The sequence below is a fragment of the Schistocerca americana genome, chromosome 1 (assembly GCF_021461395.2).
Source record: "Schistocerca americana isolate TAMUIC-IGC-003095 chromosome 1, iqSchAmer2.1, whole genome shotgun sequence".
Classification (NCBI taxonomy): domain Eukaryota; kingdom Metazoa; phylum Arthropoda; class Insecta; order Orthoptera; family Acrididae; genus Schistocerca; species Schistocerca americana.
The window spans coordinates 422210829-422235627 of NC_060119.1; the positions used below are offsets into that span (position 1 = coordinate 422210829).

At 45.1% G+C, this 24799-nt stretch overlaps 1 protein-coding gene and 2 pseudogenes across 1 annotated transcript in view; all 3 read right to left on the bottom strand.

Annotated features, from left to right (window-relative positions):
• The window catches only part of LOC124556458 (synaptotagmin-14), a 579934-nt gene that overhangs the window by 286322 nt on the left and 268813 nt on the right, over nucleotides 1-24799 (bottom strand). The window lies entirely within an intron of this gene.
• LOC124556190 lies at nucleotides 2065-2181 on the bottom strand (annotated as a pseudogene).
• On the bottom strand, nucleotides 15872-15989 carry LOC124552269 (annotated as a pseudogene).

Here is a 24799-nt window from a genome sequence, read left to right on the forward strand (position 1 = left end):
GCCACGAGCTGTAAGGTGGATTGCGTAGTATCTATGTAGATGTAGAAGACGCAGCAGATAATTATGCGGTTCGTGATTTTAATTAGGCTATATTAAACAATTATTCAACGTAACTGTGTAGGAAGGAGGTTAGAAGCTGAAGTAAAAGCCCTTATGCGAGAAGGCTTACTCAAAGGCACATGCTGCATGCGTCTTGCTTCGCGTTGTCAGCACTAATGAAAGGAACAGCAGGTACAGGTCGAAGTTTCGTGCCCATATTTGCAAAAAGAATGTCTGCGTCATCAAATTTTGTTCTTACTCATTCTAGTAATGTGTTGTAAACTTTTTGAAACAATTTTTAAAAACTTATAAAAAGTATTGTTGACTGTACAACCAAAGATACTTGTAGAATATCCTTTTGGATATGATTCTGAGACATGAAGATAGTTACTTATACACTCCTGGAAATGGAAAAAAGAACACATTGACACCGGTGTGTCAGACCCACCATACTTGCTCCGGACACTGCGAGAGGGCTGTACAAGCAATGATCACACGCACGGCACAGCGGACACACCAGGAACCGCGGTGTTGGCCGTCGAATGGCGCTAGCTGCGCAGCATTTGTGCACCGCCGCCGTCAGTGTCAGCCAGTTTTCCGTGGCATACGGAGCTCCATCGCAGTCTTTAACACTGGTAGCATGCCGCGACAGCGTGGACGTGAACCGTATGTGCAGTTGACGGACTTTGAGCGAGGGCGTATAGTGGGCGTGCGGGAGGCCGGGTGGACGTACTGCCGAATTGCTCAACACGTGGGGCGTGAGGTCTCCACAGTACATCGATGTTGTCACCAGTGGTCGGCGGAAGGTGCACGTGCCCGTCGACCTGGGACCGGACCGCAGCGACGCACGGATGCACGCCAAGACCGTAGGATCCTACGCAGTGCCGTAGGGGACCGCACCGCCACTTCCCAGCAAATTAGGGACACTGTTGCTCCTGGGGTATCGGCGAGGACCATTCGCAACCGTCTCCATGAAGCTGGGCTACGGTCCCGCACACCGTTAGGCCGTCTTCCGCTCACGCCCCAACATCGTGCAGCCCGCCTCCAGTGGTGTCGCGACAGGCGTGAATGGAGGGACGAATGGAGACGTGTCGTCTTCAGCGATTAGAGTCGCTTCTGCCTTGGTGCCAATGATGGTCGTATGCGTGTTTGGCGCCGTGCAGGTGAGCGCCACAATCAGGACTGCATACGACCGAGGCACACAGGGCCAACAACCGGCATCATGGTGTGGGGAGCGATCTCCTACACTGGCCGTACACCACTGGTGATCGTCGATGGGACACTGAATAGTGCACGGTACATCCAAACCGTCATCGAACCCATCGTTCTACCATTCCTAGACCGGCAAGGGAACTTGCTGTTCCAACAGGACAATGCACGTCCGCATGTATCCCGTGCCACCCAACGTGCTCTAGAAGGTGTAAGTCAACTACCCTGGCCAGCAAGATCTCCGGATCAGTCCCCCATTGAGCATGTTTGGGACTGGATGAAGCGTCGTCTCACGCGGTCTGCACGTCCAGCACGAACGCTGGTCCAACTGAGGCGCCAGGTGGAAATGGCATGGCAAGCCGTTCCACAGGACTACATCCAGCATCTCTACGATCGTCTCCATGGGAGTATAGCAGCCTGCATTGCTGCGAAAGGTGGATATACACTGTACTAGTGCCGACATTGTGCATGCTCTGTTGCCTGTGTCTATGTGCCTGTGGTTCTATCAGTGTGATCATGTGGTGTATCTGACCCCAGGAAAGTGTCAATAAAGTTTCCCCTTCCTGGGACAATGAATTCACGGTGTTCTTATTTCAATTTCCAGGAGTGTATATAGCACTCCGTCTTCAGGCCACAAGTGGCCCATCGGGACCATCCGAGCGCCGTGTCATCCACAGTGGGGATGTGGATAGGCGGGGCGTGTGGTCAGCACACCGCTCTCCCGGTCATAATGATGGTTTTCTTTGACCGGAGCCGCTACTATTCGGTCGAGTAGCTCCTGAATTGGCATCACCAGGCTAAGTGCATACCGAAAAATGTCAACAGCGCAAGGCCGCCCGGATGGTTACCCATACAAGTACCGGCACGCCCAACAGCGCTTAACTTCGGTGATCTGACGGGAACTAGTGTATCCACTGCGGCAAGGCCGTTGCCCAAAATAGTTACTTGGTAAATTTAAAAGATTCTGTAAAGACTCTGGGTTTCCTCTTTTTATCTCTTGACTGTCTGAAGGGGACCACTGACTAGTCAAAACTGATTACGCCGTTGTGAAATGTTCGTGTGACTGTTACGAAAAAGTATTAAAAAGTAAAGGAACAAAAATCAACGAATTAGAGAGAAATATTGATAATGGGAGACATTGATAGGGTGAATCATTTTTGCGTTCTGTCCCAGGAGGTAAGACGTTCGGAGCTGATTTACGCAAATTCAACACTTCTACAACGTCACACCTCGCTAGTTCTTTTGAATACACTTTTCATTAGTTGGACAAAAATACAATGGGAGCTGTTCAGACTATTTTAGAATTCGGTTCTTTTGTGCCAAAATCTTAGTGATTTAGGAACAAGACAATGGCTTCTAGATCGGATTTCTTTGTTGTGGGGAAGAGGGTCAGCATCAGTCTTCTTACTGGTTTGATGTGACCCACGACTGTTTTCTCTTCTGTGTCAATCTCCTAATCTCAGCAAAGCACCTACGCCGTACGTCCTCAATTATTATACGGCATCTGATCAAAAATATCCGTAAAGCTATATACGAGGGCTATTCTAAAAGTAAGGTCCGATCGATCGCGAAATGTAAACCACTGTAAAAATCAAAAATGTTTTATTTGCAACAGTTTGCTACATCTTCCAGCTACTTATCTACATAGTCGTCGTTTCGACTTAGACGTTCGTGCACCAACTTTCCAATACCATCGTCATAGATGGCAGCCGCCTGTACTTCCCACCAATTCTCTACGCTGGTCTATAGCTCGTTATCTGTGCCAAAAGGCTGCCGTCGTAGCCAGCGGTTCATGTGAGTAGAGATGAACCTCAGGAGGAGTCAATTATGGGCTGTTTTGTGGGTGATCAAACACTTCCCATCGAAAACGCTGCAGGAGCATCTTCACTGCCCCTGCAGAGTGCGGCCGAGAATTGTAGTGTAGAACGAAACGGATGAAAGTTATGTTATGTGGGTTGCGTAGTTTCAGGCGAAATCTTTCTCCAGGCCCTCATACTTAGCGGGAGATTACTTTCTAGCCATCTTTACGTTCTCATTGTGAGCTCAGAAGTGAAAAGAGTGACGTGCTGTGATCGACAGGTCTACTAGAGACACTGCTCAACACATCTGTGCAAAGCTTCATCAGATTTTCACTGTGGTCTTTATTTCGCGCCCAATCGGACCCTGAGTGGTCTAAGGCGCTGCAGTCATGGACTGTGCGGCTGGTCCCGGCGGAGGTTCGAGTCCTCTCTCGGGCATGGGTGTGTGTGTTTGTCCTTAGGGTAATTTAGGTTAAGTAGTGTGTAAGCTTAGGGACTGATGACCTTAGCAGTTAAGTCCCATAAGATTTCACACACAGTTGAACATATTTTGAACTGGTCGGACCCTGCTTTCCGAATACGACTCGTAATGCTGAATTGACCACTAGAGATCACAAGGGGCTGTCTCGTCAGAATAAAAAGAGGCAGGCATTATTGTGTTGTAGGAGAGAAGCACTAGCAGCAAAATATGTCGGTCATGAGAGCGCAGTGAATTCGGACATGGACTGGTTATTTGATATCACCTGAGTGACAGATCCATCAGGGGCCATTCAACCCTTCTAAAATTATAGAAGCCCGAGTTGATAGCTTAGCTGGCGAGGTGGGGACGCGAAGAAACAAACGCAGCTAGACGAAGAGCAGGTAGACCTTATTTATTGACGGACAGGGACTATCGAGCATTGTGGAGGGCGGTCATAAAAATTCGCACGAAGTCAGCGGCAGGAATCAGCTGTCAGTTCCAAAGTACTACCAGGGATCCAGCTAGCACACTGACTATTCCTAGACAGTTAAAAAGAAAAGAGTACAAAGGTCGAGCAGCTTCTCACAAGCCACAAATTTCTGTAGTCAGTGCTACACGACACTTCAGGAGGTGTAAAGCGTGACGCGAGTGGACAGTGGGTGCCTGGAAATGAATGATTTGGATTGATGAATCGCGTTGTATCATGTGGCAGTTCAATGCAAAGGCTTGGGTTTGGTGACTGCCAGGAGAACATTGCCAGCCATGATGTGTAGTGCAAAGATTGAAGTATTGGAGGAGGTGGTGCCACGGTATGAGGGTGTTTCTCGTGGTTAGTTTGTGGTAACCGTGTTGGGCCTAAGAAAATGCTAAATGAGCAACGATATCAATTCATTTTAGAACACTGTGTACTTCAAACAGTAGAGGGAGAGTTCCATGATGATTGTTTGTTCGAGTATCAGCCTGACAATGTACCCTGTCAAAAAGAGCTAGCTGTGAGGGAGTTACTTGTGGACAATAAAATTCTTGAAATAGACTGGCCTGTCCAAAGTTCTGAGACGAGCCCAGTGGAACACCTTTGGGAAGAATTCGAGCGTTGACTTCGATCCACACCCCAGCATCGAACATTACTGTCTTCCCTGGTTTCGGCTCTCGGAGAAGAATGGGCTGTCAATCCTTCACAGACATTCAGGCATCTCGTTGACAGTGTTCCCAGTGGGGTTCAAACCGTCATAAATGTGAATGATGACACACCCCATATTAATTTCCACAAACAGGTGTCCGGATACTTTTCAGCAGATGGTATGTACCTGCTGATTTGCATCTTCCTTTGCTATTTTTTTTTACGGTTCCCTCTATAGAATTTATACACTGATGTGTTTATATATGTTCCATCACACATCGCTTCTTTTATTTAAAGTGTTACCCGGGAATGTATGGGATGGTGTTACAATTCCGGCAGTCACCTTACATCCAATAGTACCCTCCCAGTATAAAGAAATAAAATTCCGTGGCGAGAGCGTCATATTTCGTTGATATTTGGTAGAGTTTCCAATCCATCGTCGTATAGGAACACAACGGACACTAAAGTGAAGGAGAAACGGTTGCACGATTACATTTACGCACGAGGCTCGCTTTGATAGTGGCGAGCTGTTTGTGTTTGGGATGGTGTCGGCGGTGGGCGGTGGGCAGTGTTTGACAGCCGTTTCCTTCGGGTGCGGAGCCGGTGAAGCGCGATGCGGGTCACGCCGCCCCGCCCCGCCTCTCCTGCAGTCGATAGGCAGCTCTGCTCCGCTCCGCTCTGCTGTGCTGCGCGCGGCGGCCGCTTTGTGCGGAGCCCACAGGCCAGAGGCGGCCGGCGCTCAAATGGAGGCGAGACCGCGCAGCCAGGCCACTCGCCTGCACTTTGGCTCTCCAACGCTAAAACACGAATCAAACCCACGCGAGGCAACCTACTCTGGTCAGCTTCATAACAGCAGAAAATGTGACCAGTTCTGTCAGCAGAGCGCACCCTCAAGCGGATAGGACCATATATCTTATATGGAGAAGAATTCCTGAAGTTTTTGTAATGCGCTTTTCCGAGGGCGTTCAATAAGTAATGCAACACTTTTTTCCCGCGACACTTTCGTCTGAACGAATGCAGAATTTGTTGTGGAACGTCGTGGAAAATTCCTGCTTCAGCTGGCGGCCGTGGTGGCCGTGCGGTTCTGGCGCTGCAGTCCGGAACCGCGGGACTGCTATGGTCGCAGGTTCGAATCCTGCCTCGGGCGTGGGTGTGTGTGATGTCGTTAGGTTATTCAGGTTTAAGTAGTTCTAAGTTCTAGGGGAATTATGACCTAAGATGTTGAGTCCCATATTGCTCAGAGCCATTTGAGCCTGCTTCAGCTTCTATAAATGGCTCAAATGGCTCTGAGCACTATGGGACTTTATAGAAGCTGAAGCAGGCTCAAATGGCTTTGAGCACTATGGGACTTAACATCTGTGGTCATCAGTCCCCTAGAACTTAGAACTACTTAAACCTGACTAACCTAAGGACATCACACACATCCACGCCCCAGGCAGGATTCGAACCTGCGACCGTAGCAGTCGCGCGGTTCCGGACTGAAGCGCCTAGAACCGCTCTGCCACTGCGCCCGGCTCAGCTTCTATAGTTTCATAAAGTTACGACTGGTCTCAGTGCTATATGGAGCCTTCAAAATGGCGTCTGTAACGGAGGTTCAAAGCAGAGAGTTGTCATTGTGTTTCTTTTGGCGGTATTCACAGACGCTTGCAGAGTGTCTGCAGAGGCCTGGCGGTGAACGTAAGGACGATGAGTCGTTGGGCGACGCGACTGTCACCATCTCAACAAGGTCGCGCAAACACGTCCGATTTACCGCGTTCCGGCTGGCCGCACACAGATGCGGCTCCAGCAACGCTGGAACGTGCGGACACTCTCATTCGAGATGATCGATGGGTCACAATCAAACTCCTCACCATGCAACTCGACGTATCTGTTGGTAGTGCTGACTCACTGGTCCATCAATTTGGGTACTAATGGCGTGTGCCTGCTGGGTTCCTCCCCGCCTAACAGAAGAGCAGCGAAGGACCGTCTGTGAGGAATTGCTTGTGCTTTACGAGGAAGACTGTGACAGCTGTCTATAGAACATCGTCACAAATCACGGAGTGGCGCTAGACCACCTCTCCTCCGAAGAAAAACCTCAAAGCCGCACTATCAGCCAGTGAAGTCAGGGCGACGGTCTTCTGGAACACTGAATAGGTTACTCAGTTTGATGTCCTTCTTCATGTTGCAACGATCAACTCTGAAGTGTATTGTGATAGTCGCAGGAAATTGAAGAAACGACTTCGTTATGCTCGCCGCCAAAAAGACAGAAACGGACGTCTGCTTCTCCGAGAGAACGCAAGGCCTTACACAAGTCTGCGCACCCGAGAAGAGCTATAAAAACTCCATCGGACTGTTCTTTCTTGTCCACCCTGCAGCTTTGGTCTCGCACCTTCCGACTTCCACCTGTTGGGCCCAATGAAGCACGCACTCGGCGATTAGCAGTACTTGGAAGACTGTGTTACTGATGCAGCAAGAAGTTGGCTGCCACATCAACCAGTGGAGTGGTGCTATGAGAGCATACAGTTTCTCCCAGTTAAGCAGGCGTAAAGCTGTCGCATTGAACGGACATTATGTAAAAATATTGTCTGTAGCCAAAAGACTAGAGAATAATATGGTGTACTCGAATCCTGAAAAAAACTTGCTATCAGTAGAAGAAATGTGTCTGAATTACTTATTTAAGCCCCTCGTGTTAGGTCGCTTTCTCGTCTGTGTGTGTCGTACAAATTTCGCAATTGATGCGCTACAGGCTTTAAGTTTTCAGCATTGCTCAGATCTGCATGACCGTGCAATACTCTAATGTGTGTGAAATCGTATGGGACTTAACAGCTAAGGTCATCAGTCCCTAAGCTTCCACACTATCCTAAGGACAAACACAAACACCCATGCCCGAGGGAGGACTCGAACCTCCGCCGGGAGCAGCCGTACAGTCCTTGACTGCAGCGCCCTAGACCGCTCGGCTAATCCCGCGCGGCGCAATGTTCTAGGGTGTAAGAACCACCTTCCTGAGAGTACAGGCGAGCGGCTGGTGGTGAAAATGAAGTGACAAAGAAGCGTAAGACAAAGCACCGCCTGTCCCATTGGAGTTCCTTCAGAATGGCTATGCACAGCAGATTGCGTCAAAGACCCTAGAGGCGTAATGTGCGCAATTACCTGCTGCGGGAAGAGTTTGCTCGACAGCCTTATTCCTATATAACGCATGAAGCAATTTGTGGGACACTGGCAAACATATCACATATTACTGTATCAGTAAGACAACCCTTCCCCCAGCACCCCTGCGGCTCAGGATGCGAATGAAAAGGAGTGCCATACCATGGGCGTTCAGTAAGTAAGGGAGCCATTTTTTTCCGAAAGCAGGTTGGTTTTATTCATGGTTCCAATACACCGTATTATTGTCCACTCTTTTGGCTACAAATTCTTGTTTTTCAGCATAATCCCCGTTCAATGCAACGACCTTGCGCCACGTCGCTTGAAGATCCTGTATGCCCGCATGGTTCTGCTCTACTGGTCGACATCGTAGCTAACGTCGTTCTGCATCAATTACCTCCCCATCATGCACGTAATGCTTCCTACGAAGTGCGTACTTCACTGTGTTAAATGATGAAAGCTGGAAGTTGTGATGTCCGAGCTGTATGGTGGATGAGGAAGAACAATTCAATGAAGTTTTGTGAGCTACTCTCGAGTGTGCCAGTACTATCAACAAGGACGTCCAACTGAGCAACGAGGTATTTGATGGTAGTCCGCCGGTCACTTCCAATGAGAGTGTCCGCACGTTCTAAGATCTCAGGAGTTACAGCTGCTTGGAGCCGACAGGCATGCGGGAGGTCGGACAGGTTTGCGCGACCCTGTGGCGAGGACGGCAGCCGCCTCGATCAACGACTCACCGTGCCTTTGTTCACTGTCAGGTCTCTGCAGAAGTTCTGCTAGCGTCTACGAATATCTACGATGCTCTGGTTTTCCACCAAAAGACACTCAACGACAGCTCTCTGCTTGGAAAGCACCTCCGTTGGAGACGCCATTGTGAAGGCTACGCATAGCTCGCCACATATCGGAACTCCATCAAAATACGGGGGCTGAAGCGGGATGCACCATCTCCCATAACGAATTCCGCATTTTTTCAATCGAAATTGGCTGAGAAGAGAATGTGTTGGATTATTTATTGAACGGCCCTCATAGAAACGCAACTCATGGACATCTGGAGGAACTTAGTCAAATTTGGTATATACATAATACATTTTACTACATTTCTATTAACTAGTGCTCTGCTCTGTTTGTTGGGTACAAATTTTGCAATTGATTATTAACTAACTTCCAGATGAGCCAGAGACATGAAATTTTCAATATAGCTCAAATACGAACGATAATGCAGTATTCGCTCGCTTTCTTGTCTGGTGGGTGGCGGAGGGCGCTTTGTGTGCCACTGTCATTTCTCCGTTTTCCTGTTCCAGGCGCGAGTACTTCACAAGAGGAACAGTTGCTGGTAATCTTCGATGTGAGGTCGAATCTCTCTAATTTTTACCTTCAAGGTCTTTTCACGACAGATACGTAAGGGGCAAGCAAATACTAGTTGACTCACGTGAAGAGAATCTGAAATAATCCTGAAATTTACCACGTGTCTCTGGTGTAATCTCATTAAGCTGTTTGGAATGGACTGAAAAATTTCAACACAGAAGATTAAAAGGCAAAACGTTATTTAAATATTAATTTATAATATAACACGTTTTTATTCGAAATTAAAAGTACAGAATAATTTCTCCTAGCACCATGCAGGCTCCTAAACCCATACAGATAGTTCCGAAAATATGTGATTTTGAATTTCTAATAGCTATTAAAGTAGTTTTGAGACTTATAACGAAAAACGTGGTTCGTATGCAACAGATAATAGTTAGGAGGTGAAGTATTCCTGCACCAGTTATGTACTGATGTCACCTATGTCTTTCATTACAAATATTACAATTACTTTCATAGCAATTAAAAATTCAAAACCACAAATTTTATGAAATATTTGTAATCTTTCTTCTTAATATTGCTAATATTGACAGTTATACTCTGGAGTATTAAAATTTGGTGTGGAAACACACAAACAAGATAGAAAGCCGACGATGCTGTAAATCCAGGGAGAATGTTTTCTAGAGACTTCATGCTCAAAAATTTCGAAAACGTCAGATTACGTTCAGGAAATAGGTAAGTTGTAGAATTTCTTGTATTGCTTTTGCATGCAGACTAGTTGTTAATTAGCCACGTAAATCGTTGATACAAATATACCGTACAAGCTCCTATCTCTACCGTACTCATCTCAAAACCATCATTTCAGTAAAGTGACGTCTGGGATAAGAACCGGTTCTCGACATTATGCGCTGTGTGAAGTAGAACTAACAGCACAGCTGACAACAAGCACAGAATTTAACATATGAGCGATCCACAATTGTAGCAATACATATTTAGCATTGCAATTAAAGAAATTTTTGCGAAATTCTTAAGATTATTGTGATCATAATCATTTAACTATCGGTCAGATAAAAGTCTAACAAAGTCTGAAACATTGTGCTCACAGTTCTTTATATACATACTTTTAGAAGCGCCGGAATTACCTCTTACTCAGTAAATTCCCATTTTCTGCTACGCCGTGGATCATGAGGTCCACCTTTCACACATGACTGGAAGACAACGTTACCATTTTGGCAGGAATTATTTTGATTTCAGATCATAGCTCAAAAACTAAGTATGTTTTCTACGCTGTTATCATAAATAATAAATACTTTTACCCATCGCATTCTGTTGATATCCAAAATAGGGGTTTACGTGTTATGACCGTCTCTGACGGCAGTGGAGGTATTGAAACAATATTAAGACACCAACAGAATTAATCGTAAAACATTGATTATTAAGAAAACTATTGTAGTTTTTCAGATAGTATTTTCGTTTCATCGATTTATGAACCTGATTGTGAGATTCAAAATAAATTCCAGGCATCTGCACTGACTCTGTATATAAACTGAAAAGATTTTGCTGCTAACATATGCAGATGTACTCACATCAGCATTCTGACTATTAATGCTCTCATAACAAACACCTGCTCTAATTCAACAACACTCGTCAAACCCCATTAACGGTGTCGGCAGCTTTCACGTGACTTGCAGCTGTTGGTAACGGCGCGATGACTGACGGGAAATCAAGTCGATCAATCATGAGTGAGATGTTAATAGCCAATAAGAATGTCGTTCTTCATTTGTTTCGCTTCGTAAATAAAGTAAATTGATATTTTATTTCTCTCGTAGGAATTTAAGTTCTGATATTTTCAATATGCATCGTAACTAAAACGTCAAAAATCCTACAGGTCTGAAAGTGATGGTCAACTGTATCTAAGGCCAACGAATTAATTCGAGGAATCGAGATTCATTTTTCGGCAGTGGTGAAAGTACACTTGCAGCGCGAACGGCTTTTTCGAGGCATAATAGTGTGCGACTTCGTAAGCGCACTTTTACGGAAAAAGGCTGCTCGTTTCACTCTCGACAGTTAAATTATGCTCTTAGGTCCCTGCGTAAGAATACTTTCGGAAACCGTGACGTATTCGTTGTGTACAACAATTTTTTTACAATAATAGTGATAATATTACGGATAGAATGCTGTTACATCTCACGGTCCGATGCGGATGACACTTCTTGTGTATTTGCTTTGAATGCTTCCCTGCTTTCTAATTTTTCCATTTGCTGGTAAATGCGGAGTAGAAAAATTGATTGGATGTCAGTTGACTAGTTTTCCTGCGACAGCATAGGCCTCAGGGACAAAATATTCAGGCGTCAGATGTTTAATATGTAGCTTTGTGTGGTCGTTTTACTTACAAAAATTCCGTTGTCAGCCGAGGAACAGTCCTTCTTACTTTATTAGTGACAGAATTGATACCAGTACTGATGTTTACAAAAATGTTATGAAATCCGTATAGTGCGAAAAATAACAAAGTTATTCATGTTTAATAAAGTTACACTCGTCTCTCCATGAGAGCGATGTACGAGGGTCATTCATTAATTAAAGAGACAAACTGGTCTGGGGAAAAAACTGTTACTAGGGCAAGTTTGGTACTTTTATGGCTTTAAGTTGGTATCCTGGGATGAGTCCTGATCAGCTGGTGTATCAACATTGTTTAGTTTATAACCACAAAAATAGATTTCAAGATGGTGAGTCCGCTTGAAACGTCCACATTAGTTGAACAACGTTCTCTTATTCGTTTTTTACTTGCTGAAAGCGAGAGACCAGTGAATATATACTGTTGAATGTCTTAAGCTTATGGTGAAGGTTGTATGAATCGTGCAAATTTTTACAAGTGGGTAGAGCAGTTCAAAAACTGTCGCGACTCAGTGACTGACGAAGACCGTCCTGGCCGACCAGTTGCAGTTTCAGTTCCCTCACTTGAAAGTCGAATTGATGACATCATTCGTGCCGACCGCCGAGTGACTGTCGAAATGATAGCTGATAAGGTTCAAGTTAGTACTGGTACAGTCCATAAAATTACCTGTAAAAAGCTGAAGTACCGCAAAACATGTGCGAGAGGGGTCCTAAAGGAGTTGACGTGGCTGCACAAGGAAACAAGGTTGAGAGAGCGCACAGAGCTAAAGGAACGTTGAGAAAGAGAAGGTGAGCACTTCCTCAACAAAATTTTAACTTATGATGAAACTCGGGCTCACTATTATGAGCCAGAATCAAAAAGATAAAGCATGGCGTGGAAGCACACCAACTCATCTTTCAAGAAAAAATTCAAAACCCAAGCATCATCAGGAAAAGTCGTGTTGACGGTGTTGGATGCTGAAGGTCCGATTTTTTGTGATTATCTCGAAGAGCAGCGCGCAATGAACATCCAATACCGCTCGGATTTGCTTTTAAACCAGGCTAAGGCAGCCATGAGAGAGAGTCGCCATGGATCTGAGAGGAGAGGTGTGATTCCCCAGCAAGACAATGCATGTCCTCATATTGCTCAACTAACCCGTAAAACCGTCGACAAAATGGGCTGGGAGGTGCTGCCTCAGCCCCCTTACAGTCCTGATTTAGCACCTAGTGATTTCCATTTTGCCGGCCGCTGTGGTCGAGCAGTTCTAGGCGCTTCAGCCCGGAACCACGCGACTTCTTCGGTCGCAGTTTCAAGTAGTTCTAAGTCTAGGGGACTGATGACCTCAGATGTTAAGTCCCTTAGTGCGTAGAGCCATATTTTCTGAAGGCAGGTTATTTTTTCGGTATTCGAGTACACCGTATTATTCTCTAGTCTTTTGGCTACAGAACAATATTTTTAACATAATGTCCGTTCAGTGCGACACCCTTACGCCTGCTTAACTGGGAGAAACTGTATGCCCTCATAGCACCACTCCACTGGTTGACGTGGCAGCCAACTTCTTGCTGCATCAATAACCTCCCCGTCATCCGAGTACTGCTTCTCGCAGAGTACATGCTTCATTGGAGCCAACAGGTGGAAATCGGAAGGTGCGAGACCAAAGGTACAGGGTGGACAAGAAAGAACAGTCCAATGGAGTTTTGTGAGCTCTTGAGTTTTGAGCCATTTAAACCAATTTTGATTTCCATTTGTTTGGTGCGCTGAAGGAGGCATTACGTGGGAAGAGGTTCCAGGACGAGGACGTAAAAAAATTTGTGGGAAGTGGTTCAAACATCAAGATAAAGAGCTCTTTGCAGCCGGAATAAAAAAGCTTGTAGCCCTTTGGAACAAGTGCATAAATGTTCAAGGGAATTATGTTGAAAAGTGGAAAAAGTATTGTTTTGTAAAAATAAACTCTTTCTCCACACCAATTTGTCTGTTTAATTGCCGGCCGCGGTGGTCTCGTGGTTCTAGGCGCGCAGTCCGGAACCGTGCGACTGCTACGGTCGCAGGTTCGAATCCTGCCTCAGGCATGGATGTGTGTGATGTCCTTAGGTTAGTTAGGTTTAAGTAGTTCTAAGTTCTAGGGGACTAATGACCACAGCAGTCGAGTCCCATAGTGCTCAGAGCCATTTGAACCATTTTTTTCTGTTTAATTATTAAATGACTCTCGTATAATGACGTGTCGATAAATTCGAAACCTCAGTAAACAAATATAAGCCGGCCGCTGTGGCCGAGCGGTTCTAGGCGCTTCAGTCTGGAACCGAGCGACCGCTACGGTCGCAGGTTCGAATCATGCCTCGTAAATGGATTTGTGTGATGTCCTTAGGTTAGTTAGGTTTAAGTAGTTCTAAGTTCTAGGGAACTGATGACCTCAGATGTTAAGTTCCATAGGGCTCAGAGCCATTTGAACCAGTTTGAAACAAATATACATCGTAAACAGGGCATCATTTACATATGCTAGGTAAGGATATCACCCTCTGCTTTCGTCTTGTAATTTAATTAGACGGTTCGGACACCATATTGTAAGCTAGGTATCGTAATCAACAGCCGCGTCAGCGCCCTTAACGTTGAATTTGCTTCCCTTGGTGCAAGCGGTGACTGTTGGCGTGCAAAATTAGTGGGCTGAGATTCACAGAGACAGCGTAGCAATAGCTGGATCGTCCGTTGGAGCATGAAGAGCGGGATGTGAATGCAGTAAACTTGATTTATATGGTACGTGTACGAATGTGTGCCGTGTAGTAATGTCGATGACAAGTTCAGTGCAAAAGTTAAGCCAAATCGTTCGCGATACCAACTTACGTCCATGTACAACTGCCACACCACTGAACCAGGAAGACGGTAATTATGATCAAGAGTAGACTTCAGTAGTTTGACTGTAAAGTGATAAATGAAGCCCTGAGAATGAACCACTGAAAACAGAGTTGAAGTTCATTAGAACTGTGTTACCTTCATCGGCATTATCACTCCCTCATTCCCTCTGTGTTATACTTCATATTGCGTGAAATATTTCAGTATAGCTACAGGGTCAGTGCAGTGGCACAGAGAAGAGAACAACCATGGTTCTTTAGAGGATACAGGAGCAAGGAACAGATGAGGTTCGTGGGCAGAGAATTCAGAATTTAAGTTTATTTTTCATCTGATTTGAAATGGTAAAAGTAATACGTAACTTTGATTGCTGTAGTTGCAGCGTCAGTAGCTCACAGTAGATTTGAAAATTGAATACATACAGATACAAAGGTTTATAATGCAGTCAGTCTTCAGTACAATGACTATCCGTAATGACGAGCTACAATGACTATTCCGTAGATGACGAGCCCTGACCACTATGAAATTGAAAATTTAAGAAATGACAAACACACAAAAATGAGGCTCTCTGCGTCGCTGTTCTGATTTAAGTACACCCTCCGCTGGAGCTTTCACATCATTGGCAGCGACGTAAACGTTCGTGGCAGCTATCATGCGACTGGACTCACGCGTACGGCGGCCCGGGCGGCGGCCGATAATGCATGTTGCAGCCGCAGGTAGGTGGTCTAGGCCACGGGTGAAAGGCGTATAAACTCCTTTGATCCCTACCGATATTATTACAGCCGGGCCGCTTACAATGTGGCATATGCCTATGGAGCTTCGCAACTGAAAATAATTGTACTTTCGATATTGGCTGCCGGCATCTGGTGGCCCAGCGGTTCTGGCGCTACAGTCTGGAACCGCGCGACCGCTACGGTCGCAGGTTCGAATCCTGCCTCGGGCATGGATGTGTGTGTTGTCCTTAGGTTAGTTAGGTTTAAGTAGTTCTAAGTTCTAGGGGACTTATGACCTCAGCAGTTGAGTCCCATAGTGCTCAGAGCCATTTGAACCATTTTTTTGATATTGGCTAAAGCTGGTTTAAATAAATAGAAAGACATAGTTTTGGCGATAATACTGCCGTCTTTCTTTAATTAATTTGGTATTTTGAAAACACGTTTACTTGTAGAAAGAAATATTTGTTCCTCTCTCATATTTTCGAGTGTAGAGAATCGCTGCTTGAGGCACCACTATTCCTGTTTTTTTCTTTTTTCTTTTTAATCTATACCGAAAGTGGTTTAAAATGTAGTAGAAATGAAACGAGACACATGAAAAAAATTAAATACTGTTTATTTTTATATCAAAGCAATCGCCACAACTGTTAATACATTTTTCCCACTGTGAGACAAGTTTTTCAACTCCTCCCGCACAGGCCATGAAGGCCCAAAGGTACCGACTGGCCGCCGTGTCGTCCTCAGACCACAGGCGTCACTGGATGCGGATACGGAGGGGCATGTGGTCAGCACACCTCTCTCCCGGCCGTATGTGAGTTTACGAGACCGGAGCCGCTATTTTCAACCAAGTAGTTCCTCAGTTTGCCTCACAAGGGGTGAGTGCACCCCGCTTGCCAACAGCACTCGGCAGACAGGATGGTCACCCACCCAAGTGCTACCCCATCCCGACAGCGCTTAACTTCGGTGATCTGACGAGAACCGGTGTTACCACTGCAGCAAGGCCGTTGGCCTCAACGCCTTCATAGAAAAATGTTGACGGTTGCCTACGGAACCATGTTCGTACCCAGGTGTGCACCTGTCCGTCCGGAGAAGATCGACAGCCACGAGTGTCTTTCCTCAGGGCTCCAGAAATACGGCAGTCGCATGGGGAGGGATCGCGACTGTAAGGAATATTTGTAAGAGCTTCCCAGCGAAAATCCAGCAGCGTTGTCGAAACAACTTTGGAACATGTGGACGGGCATTGTCCTGCAGTAAATGATGCCATTTCTACTAGGCTGCAGTAGTTTCATTGGGAAGGTCTTACACATCTTCCATACGTTCCCGACCTCTCTACATACGATTTCCATATTTTCGGAACCCTGAAGAGAGACATTCGTAGTCTTCGTTTTGTTTCAGACGAAGAGGTGCACGCCTGGGTGCCATGGTATTTCCATGAAGGCATTAACCGTCTTGTCTCAAAGTGCGATAAATGTATTAACAGTTATGACAATACCAGTTTACCCACTGTTTTCCCATGTGCCTCGTTTTCATTGGCTTGGCCCGTGTACAATACAGAAAAAAATGGAAATGTCGTGTGGCTAGGGCCTCCCGTCGAGTGGACCGTTCGCCTGGTGAATTTCGAGTTGACGCCACTTCGGTGACTTGCTTGCCGATGGGGTTAGATGATGATAAGGACAACACAACACCCAGTCCCTGAGAGGAGAAAATCTCCGACCCAGCCGGGAATCGAACCCGGGCTGTTAGGTATGACATTCCGTCGCACTGACCACTCAGCTACCAGGGGCGGACACAGAAGAAAAAACTGACCGCAACACGGTGGCTGGCTAGGGCGAGGATCTTCGGCCGGCCCACCTCAGGCAGCTACAGTTTATGTGGATATCAGTGATTGTGGTGAAAGGCCTGACCAGTCGGTTACGTGTGGAGTTCTCCTACCGACAGAGGCTGGCTTTTGTGGGGCAGCGAGCAGTCAGCCAGCCAGCCGGCCGTGCTGCGAGGCGGCGCCGACCCTGGCCGTGGGCAATTTATAGCCCCGCGCGCACCGCGCCGTGTTTTAATCCCGAGGGCGAAGACCCAAGTGGCGGCGCGGTCCAGCGCTCCTCTCCATTCACCCCGTCCAGTCCACGGCAACGGCTGCCCACGTCTACATCTACCGGGTGTAAAAGCGATGACAGGTACGGGTGAAAGAATAACAGAAGCAAAAACATTCCGCTGAACACTGGTCTGCAAAAGTTAACTTTGAGAGGGAGTTGTGAACGTGTGGTTACGAGGCGGGACTAACTTCAGTATGAAATATTATCCTACTGAGTGCAAATGTATTTGAGATGTAAACTTTTCGAACAGATTTTCATCTATCTGGGTTCAAATTGCATCAATGGGCTACCCAATAATACATGTTACTGTTGTTGTTGTTGTGGTCTTCAGTCCAGAGACTGGTTTGATGCAGCTCTCCATGCTACTCTATCCTGTGCAAGCTTCATCATCTCCCAGTACCTACTGCAACCTACATCCTTCTGAATCTGTTTAGCGTATTCATCTCTTGGTCTCCCTCTACGATTTTTACCCCCCACGCTGCCCTCCAATACTAAAATGGTGATCCCTTGATGCCTCAGAATATGCCCTAGCAACCGATCCCTTCTTCTAGTCAAGTTGTGCCACGAATTTCTCTTCTCCCCAATTCTATTCGAAACCTCCTCATTAGTTACCCGATCTATCCATCTAATCTTCAGCATTCTTCTGTAGCACAACATTTCGAAAGCTTCTATTCTCTTCTTGTCTAAACTATTTATCGTCCACGTTTCACTTCCATACATGGCTACACTCCATACAAATACTTTCAGAAATTACTTCCTGACACTTAAATTATACTCGATGTTAACAAATTTCTCTTCTTCAGAAACGCTTTCCTTGCCATTGCCAGTCTACATTTTATATCCTCTCTACTTAGACCATCATCAGTTATTTTGCTCCCCAAATAGCAAAACTCATTTACTACTTTAAGTGTCTCATTTCCTAATCTAATTCCCGCAGCATCATACGATTTAATTCGACTACATTCCATTATCTTCGTTTTGCTTTTGTTGATGTTCAGCTGCTCTTCCAGGTCCTTTGTTGTCTCTGACAGAATTACAATGTCATCGGCGAACCTCAAAGTTTTTATTTCTTCTTCATGGATTTTAATTCCTACTCCGAATTTTTCTTTTGTTTCTATTTACTGTAAAGTCTACCTGTCGTCGTCGTATTTGGATGCAATACTACATTTGTCTCTGCAGTTCGTTACGAATTCTTTCAAATGTCCCCAGATCATCTCATGAAGCTTGACAAGACTGTAAAATTCGCTGCCCCATTTCTTCAACCACATCGACAGGAGTCCTGTACAATTATCTTATGAGATCGCCGCAGAAAGAAAACTCTAGAGTACTGATGCCAGGTGATCTTGCAGGTCAAGCTATCCACGCATCTCGGAATATACTAGATCGTTAGATGTCCCCATACGACAGAAGATAAATGTGCGCAACCACACCTAGTGTAGGCTGCATACATCATAGGACGCTGAAACATTGTACATATGTTAATTAATCGGCACGCCCGCTGAGTATCCTAAAAAAATAATAGTTTCACTTTCTGCCACCAGGTGAAGAGATAGCTCGGTAAGCAGTCAGAATGCGGTGTCAGTGCAGTAAAACGGCAGAAACGATCAAACACGTGGTTCTGGCACGTCTATTAGGGTAGGTTCACATACTACAACATGTGTTCAGTATGATCTCTCGATTCAGCAACATGTTGCATCCGTAACGTTCGTAACACGGCATGGTGGACAGTTGCCGACAGTATATCCGGTGTAATTAGAGTCATAAATCATCCGCTATCCTTCAATCAGTAACAGCCCAGATAAATTCGTGATAGACACGATCTTTCACATATTCCCAAACCCCGAAGTCACATATATTTAGGTCGGAGGATCTGGAAGGTCATACATCTTGAAATTCACTAGAGGTGATTTAATCATCACCAAAGCTTTCTCGAACAAATCTTTCACCTGAAAAGCGACATGTGGTACCGCCCCATCTTGCATGAAAATAGTGGTGTGGACACAGTTGCAGTCTTGCAAAGCTGGAATTACATGCTGCACAAGGACGTCCTTATAATCTTCAGATAGCACTGTACACCGACAGACCCGCGAGGTGTCATCTCCTCGAGGAAAAACGGAACGAGAATGCAGGAGGTTGTGAAATCACATCACACAGTCACATAAGTTGCAGTGGATGTTCCTGCACAACATGTGGCTGGTTGGAACCCTATATGAGAAATTTCTGTCCATTCACGGCTCCGTGCAGAGTAAAATGTGTCTCGTCCTTCCAAAGAATACTCCCCAGTTACATGTCATCCATTTCCACTCGTACCAAAAAACGAAGGGCAAAGTCACGGCGTTGTATCTTATCTTGGGGCTTCATTTCATGCAAATTCTGAATATTGTAGGGGTACCTGTGTAAAATTCGCCATAAAATCTTTTGAACTGTTGACCAGGCGACAAACAGTTCCCGTGACACAGCTCGAGCACTGGCTGCAGAATTTGGGGCGTGTGCTGCACGATCGGCTGCAGCTACGGAACTTCAACAACTGCCATGGGAATGGGCCACCTCCCTCTCCCTGCCGCACCACCCAAATTCTCTCGTTTCTTCAGATTTCCTGATCATGTTCTTTGGCCCACTTACTGACATGGGGCCTAATCTAAGTCCTCGCTCCAGTAGGGCGATATTCTCGCAATGCAGCACTACTATTGCAGCCGTTCCGAGAAAACAATTTTATCGGCAGTGCACCCTGTTTCTTCTCAATAGCCGTTGCGTTTTGTACGGAAAACTTCAATCTTCTTAATCTTTTACACCAACAGTCACTTCACAAGATGAATCGGCACCCCCACCGTTTTCATTCATGGCTATAGTGGCGGAAGAATGACCATTTGTGCACCTCTGTGAGCGTTGTTGTTTGTCTAATCTTTTCTGAACGATTTCACGGTGTAGACACGTATCCCTAAATTCTGTCCTGAGAGACGATTCACGCTGTTTTCTAGGCAGATCCTCGCAAGATGTACGTCCTCGTTCCTCCAGTGTCCGCCAGCTAAGGTGTTTCTACATTTCTGTTACACTCCGTCGTCAGTCAATCAAGCCATCGGCCGTTCGCACAGCACTTCTTTTTAGTAGCTAGATCTTCCTGTAAGTCGGACCTGCTTTGGGTCCCATTTCCTTAGGTAATACTGAAGCAGAGACCGCACAAGTGTTTCCAATTAACCTAACAATCAACCGTAGCCTGTCACTTGCTTGACCTCCTACATCGTTGTTCCATTTCATGACTCTATACAATGTTAATGCCAGATACCTGTATGTTCTTATTACGAATATCATCTTGGAGATATGGCACGTCTATGCAACTAAATAAATATCTGTTTCTCTTTATGTTATACGTGTTTCACTTCTTTTTATTTTTAAAGTATCCTCAGTGGCCTGCAATACACATTTATTGAATACATGCAATAAATGTCCGAGGCAAGTTTGTATTTCGTAACAAAAAGTTTTTTTACAGGATTGGTTTGTTAGCCCGATGCCCAACCCTCATTCTTTATCCGGGTTTGGGACCGGCAGTGGCGGTTGCAAGGCAACTGACCCCGGTCCCAGTTCAAATACTTGGGATCTTGGTTTACCACAGACAACAACATAAAAATGGACATCAAGGAAAGAATAGCAGTGGGAATGAAATGCATGGATTCTCTCAGAGGGACGCTCGGCTCTAAATCGATCTCAGTGAGCACTAAGATGAAAGTCTACAACACAGTGATATGCCCAGCAGTAATGTACGGTTCAGAAACATGGAGCATGACCGAGCGAGAAAGGGTAAAACTATTAATATTTGAAAACAAGAGTAATGAGGAAGATATGGGAACCAGTTTTAGATAACGGAGAATGGAAGTGGAGGAAAAACGAGGAAATCTACCTTCTGATGTGACAACCAACTATCCTACAGAAGATAAAGATCAAAAGAATACAATGGATGGGCCATGTTGCCCGTATGCCAGATGGAAGACAGCCGGAGATGGCACTAGCGGGGAAACGAAACACCAAACGCTCCATTGGACGGCCAAGCCAGCGCTGGATAGTCGACCTGGCGAAGGACTTAACAGCCCCGGGAACTGAAGACACCTGGAGGAACCGGGCACAAAACAGGAAGGAATGGAGGCAGTTTGTGGAACCTGCGCGTGGTCTGCAGGGCCTGTGATCACTGAATGTCTATCTATCTATCTATACAATAAATGCGATCCAGACATATTACTACACTGTCTGTAAAGAAGTGGAACATCCAGAACAGATTGTCGGCTGTCACTGTAACTTCGTACACGTGCACACCGTCGGCGAGTATGTAAATGGTTAGAAGCGCAATTCTTTGTGGAAGGTAGGGCGGCCAGCTGAGTGCATTAGTGTTGCTCCTATTCAGTACTGGCAGGGTTTGTAAAGAGTGAACGAAGTCGTATGTTGAGCGATCACTGTCAAGGACACGCAGATGCTGCGTAATTCTGTGAAACAGCGTTATCAGCACCTGTCCGAGTTTTGAAGGGATCTCATTGTGGGTCTCCATTAGCCGGCTGGTGGAATCGTGCAATTTCCACATTTTCGAGAGAATCGGGTATGACAGTTGTCCCCCGACTTCGTATGGCCACACAACTTGATAACTTTTACACTCGGAATACAGTTTTCACTATTTTATCATTTGTCGCGTAATAGTATATGCCAAATACAAGTATGTCTGAGAGGAATAATATAAATAATTATTTAGTCTTAAGTTAGGTCAGCGAATGAATAACATTAATAATCATTTTATGCATGGAATTTTTCAATTTTATCTTTAATTCAGTAACTTGAGCATGCATACAAAAATAATATAATATTGTTCGATCATTCATTGTTTTCTTCAGATTTTCGAGGTATTTGGCGGTGCTTAATTAGTGTAATTATCGTTTCAGCAGATCATATTTTTTGTAATAATGCCTTGTATAACATAAGCATGATTGCAAGTCCCAATTGTACTCGTATCATTAACACACTTTTAGTACTTCGGTAGAGTTTCTCGTAGAATTTCGTCAGGCTTTGCAGAGTTTCTCACGAAATAAAATTTCTGGAACAGTATTGCCAATAAAGCCAACGTCACAGTAGTCGTGTTTTAGCTCTGGTGCTTCCACAGTTGTCGAAACCAGTAACGTGAAAACGAACAAACTCAACTTCATGTTTAAAAATCCGACAAAAATTCGTAATATTTCATGTTGTCACTCATAGAACACGTCTCGGCCGACATAAACCGTCAGTTCTTTCCTGTGTTGCCGGTGATGACGATAATTCAGCCATAGAAAGAACGCCTCGGTGGCTGAGTAATTTCCGATACTCCCATTTCAAAGGTATGTTACCGCTGGAGGTGGCTTATGCTAGACACGTAATACGAAGAAGCTGGTTTCAGATCATTCATCATTCAGCGTCGAATTATTTCGCAGTTTCCTTAAACTATTGGAAACAAATGTTAGATAGGTGCTTCGATTAGGCGGTGACAGACACTATTAGAACCGAATACTGAGTAAATTTTCACGAAGCTCTCATAGCTGACGGGAGCTTAGAGTAAAAAAGGGGCGGAGTGCATTTTTATTATTTCCCAACATCAGCTATTTCGTGTCTCGGGTTGCTATAATGCTTGTATGGAGAGCCCACAATACATAAATTGGTATGTTTAGAGCACTGGCATGTTCTAAACATGAACGGATAAATAAATCATAGTAGTATCAAGTTTCATGATGATGTGTATTCCTTGTTGCACGTGCCAGTAATAAAAATACAACATAGAAATGTCGTGATTTATCTATTTTAGTGCTGTAAAGGCGGTATAGCAACATTCCGACTAAAATTTTCGTGTATCATTGATACAAATGAGGTAACGTTCATGTTAAACTTTATTTTTTAAAACATCAAATTGATTTTTCTAATGAATAGTGATATTTTTTCCAGGGGCGTGAGCAGTCACCCATGAATGTCAATAAATTGATGGTTTGTTAACAAGGTTTCTCTTTTTGTTCTTGTCCAGGAGATGGAACGGTAGCTAATGGAAGACGCATGATTGTAGAAAAGACCGGTCGCACCTTGGTTTAATTTGCAGAGCCATTAGATAACCCTGCAGGTTGCTTACGCACTTAGGAGAGGTTGGAGTGGATATTAGGATCCTGTCTGTGGCGCTGTGGGCTTCGATAATTACTGAGAGAATAAGTTCCGTTGTAATGTATCGTACGTTGCCTTTGCAAAACGACTGTTGATTTCTTGCCTAGTCCTTGTCCAACGCAGGCGTAAGCTCCATCTCTAAAGACTTCCATGAGGACGAAACAGTAAATCTCTCGGATAAGGACTGACAAAATTTTGTGAATCGTGGCTCGACTTTAAAAACCAAAATTTAACAGATATGAGTCGATGTTTAAAAATACTAGGGGATTCCATTTCAACACACAATTTCATGCGGCTCTGTCGGCTGTGAAAAAAGAGGCAAACGTCTTTTGCCTTTTTTAGATAGAAAACGTAATTTGGTACATGCAATACTTCTCAAATCTGGCGTCATGTTTTGTATTCGCTGCAAAAATCAGCTTTGTTTTTACTTCACCAGAAGACAACGCATTAAAAAAGTAGCATGCTGGAGGCTACCGAGCAGATGTCGTGCGAATATTGGTTCAGTTTGTAAGAGATCCTTTTCGGGTTGAATGCGAGGGCTGCATTCTTGGTTACTGTGAACTCCAGAGCCCATTCGCAGTATTCGGGGGGAAGAAGCTTTGTCCAAGATACAGGTGATGAGTCGGTCTTTCTGTAGTCCTCCTAAATGTTCGGGGCCTACTATGGTGATTCCTGGGGCCAATGATTTTTCCTTGATTGAAAATGTTTCCCAGCACTTTCTTGGAAATAAACTTTTGAAAAGTCCTACAGGAAGCAGCACTGTACAAAGCAGGGTCAACAGCGTGAGCAGGAAGTGATCAATGACTCTGCCTGCATTCTGCTCAACAGTTTCGAGAAGCTGCTTGGAGTTCGCGAAATGGAGAAGGTGAGCAGCCCTGGGCAGTGCTGGAATCAAGTCGTTAGAAGTGTAACAGGTGAGTAGAGCATCCTGTGGGGTGGGGGTGGTATTTTAAGTGTTGCGTGTGTGACGTCTATAGAAAGTGACCATTTAAGTTATTCTGCTGGCAAGAAAGCCTACAGGAATTTGAAAGTACTCTCCCAGACATGGGACTAGTCGCTTTCCGGTGTTCTCGTTGAGTGTTGCGGTTTACTGAGCGAATACGTACTCGATAAACACAAGCGTCATATTAGAATGTAGGGCCAGTGGCTAAATGGAGATGCATTTGATTAAAGCGATAGACTTTGCGATGGCTTCCTGGATTGCATTTGGTCCAGTGGAGAGTTCAAGAGGGGGGCTTTCATAGGTCTTTTTCAGTTTTTTAGTTTAAGCAGTAATCTTGAGCCGGCCACTGTGGTCGAGCGGTTCTGCTACGGTAGCAGTTTCGAATCCTACCTCGGGCATGGATGTGTGGCATGTCCGTAGGTCAGTTAGGTTTAAGTAGTTCTAAGTCTAGGGGACTGATGACCTCAGATGTTAAGTCCCATAGTGCCTAGAGCCATTTGAACCATTTTTTAGTAATCTTGATTTGTTTACAGAGGAGATCACCGTGGGAATTGCTGGAAACCATATGGAAACGGAGCAGTGACTACGCGCTGTATGTTTTTTAATCAGATAGTCGGCTCTGAGAGTCTTTTT